Consider the following 2,867-nt stretch of genomic DNA (forward strand, 5'->3'; position numbering starts at 1 on the left):
TCTGCTGACTTCCTCTTTATAAAATAATGATACTTCTAGACTTGATTTCATAAGGATTTTCTGAGTAAATGAATTACATTTTGCAGAGGCCTATAAATAGAGTTCTCTAAACGTTAGAACTTAAGATCCCCTGTGTGTTGTCCAAGTCATCTCATGGCTGTTATACCAAAATCTGCCTTGGGGTCTTCTCTCCAGCTTTCTGCAACAGTGTTCTCTACAGCAGCTATTTTACCAGTTTCCAGAAATTCTGTCTGTAGGTCCCCAAGTCCCACTAAGCCTCAAGTGCTCTCTTCTCTGAGTTGCGTGAATGACCTTCTATATATCTTTTCAGATGGATGGGAGTAGAGGGGAGTAGGACCACAGCTCCCAGACTTCCCCATCTCTCTTCTCAGTTCATGCCCAGTTTTGAGCACGCACTTGAGCTTTCTTCCTCCACTGTTATGTCCCCACCGTCCTTTTTGGTCTCTCCTGTTGTGATTGTGCCTATGCAGAAAGTGTAAGAAAACAATCCATACTTCATAAATATATAATACTTTGCCTTTCTGACAGCAAAAATAAGCTGATCATCTTCCTCTGCTATTTAAGAGTGCCTCAAAAATCAATAATGCATGTCCTATTTTTTAATCTATGTAGTGTTTTAGATGGGTGGTTCCTAAGCTTTTTGGATCAAGGAATCCTTTTGCCTCTCGGATTTATTTCTTGTCCTTCCTAAGCCCTTACCATGAAATTCATAACTGGTTCATTTTTACAAGATTTGCTGGTTTATTGTCTTTCTTCAATGAGTGACTATGACCAATGAAGTCTCATTATTATGGAACCGTTATAGTAACTTCGCTTTAGCCTTGAACTCAATTTGCCATCCCGCATCGCAGGAATTTTGAACAGGAATGTTTGAAAATACAGAACAACTACATTTTATAGAAAACCTTTGCTAACATCTCTTAAAAAATGATATTTCAACCCAAGACCAAGTATACGATAAGTAGTTCTGCTTTCTGTGGCTTCACTCTTCCCTTTGGCATGTATACTTTGCTAGTGAGATGATTTTATGCCCAAAAGAATGGACACCACAACATCTTAAATAAATCTCTACACATTCCAAAATGGAAGAATACCCTCATTCATGTGCCATAGTGGTTAAGACAGCATCCTGTAGGAATCCTGTAGGTAAGCTGTATGTTGGTAGCATGTATTTAATTTGGAAATTTTCTTGTCTTGATTGTTTCACTTTCTACGGTGCATTTGGCAGATACAAACATGTCATATTCTGCAGCCATCAAATCCCTATCCTTTTGGGAAAAAGTTGCTTCAAAAGAAAAAAGTCATTCCTAAATCAATCTAGTTACAACTGTCCAAGCATTATAATACAAGTGGCCTTAAACGATTTGAATCATGTTTATGTTAATTTGGCTTATTGGCATATATTTTAGTGATGAAATTGTGGCATTAAGTAGAATCAGCTTAAACATAATCATCCGGTTTAAGTGCATGTATCTATGTTGAAGGCTTGCTGAAGCATAGCTAGGTTGGCTTTGAAGTGGACTGGTTGCAAAAGAACCCATACTTTTATGTACACAAGGGTTACCTTAGGTAACTGCTGCTGGTGGAGCACAACCTGCACACTGAAAGGGTGGAAATCGTTGCAGTCAAGGCAGCAGGACATGAAACTGCTGCTGATGCTCATGGACCAGGCTGCTCACGTGGAGAAACAGCTCAGGTTTTTTCACTGACTGAATTTGCAGATCAGCACTTAACCTACTTTGCAATTTATCTGCAGCCATTTTTTCAAGCTTTATTTCAGTTGAAAAAGGGAAAAATAATAAAAACGTTGGTTTCAGAAACCAAAGTGACACATTTTCCAAGCACCATTTCGAAACACAACAAAAGCGAAAGACTGTCTTGCAGTCCTGTGTTGGGGTGACTTCACCCTATGTGGGGAGTAGGAAGGGCCAAAGCAGTTAATCTGTGACACAGGAAGAATTAACTTACTCAGGCTGGTGACATGAACCTTTATCTTGCACTACAGGAGAAAATGCCCTAAGCACAAAGTTAGTATTCTATGGCAGGAGGGGAGAAGAAGGTGTCTACTCACTGTCTTCTAATAATTTCTTAGTTTGTCCCAAATTTGTGATATTCCCCTGGTTACAGGGCACTCAGAAAATTTATTTCTGATCTTATGATTAAGATGTTTCTCTGAGAAATAAGCAGCCTAATTTGTACACCAGGGAATATGTAAGCCAAGTGAACAGCAGTGAGAAAGAGGCAGAAAGCACTATTTTCCTTCTGAAACTCTGCAGCCTGGTGGTGATTTTGTTTTCTGGAAGATGTGGAGTCAGATCCTTTTGGGAAAGGAGGGATTTAACTTGGGTCTGCCACATCTCAGCTGAGTCCCTAAGCACTGAGTCAAAAGAAGGAACACCTATTTGTAGTGCTGCCATAGAATCATAGGATCAACCAGGTCGGAAAAGACCTTTACGATTATCAAGTCCAACCTTTACCCAGGGCTGCCAAGTCCACCACTGTATATCAGGAAAAATAGTGAACATCATGAGCTACACCTCACCTCTATTACAGCATCTGTGACATTCAGGTTACTGTACTATAGCAAGCCTTCTTTAAACCGTGGCTGGGCTGTTTGTGCATTGTTTGTGCCGGGAGGGAGTTGCATTTTCATGTGATCCTGCTTTTGCAACATAACATAAAAAGCCCTAATAAACACAAACCTTTTCCTTTGTGTTCTATTTAATTCCAAACCTGAAGTGTAATGTTTTGGTCATTTCTTCTTTAAGAGGAACGGAAATGAAACTGTTTGTGGTTTCAGACCTGCAAAAGACTATGGTACAGAGTTTTCAAATGGAGTCAGCTGG

Source organism: Strigops habroptila, chromosome 1, assembly GCF_004027225.2.
Source record: "Strigops habroptila isolate Jane chromosome 1, bStrHab1.2.pri, whole genome shotgun sequence".
Taxonomy (NCBI): domain Eukaryota; kingdom Metazoa; phylum Chordata; class Aves; order Psittaciformes; family Psittacidae; genus Strigops; species Strigops habroptila.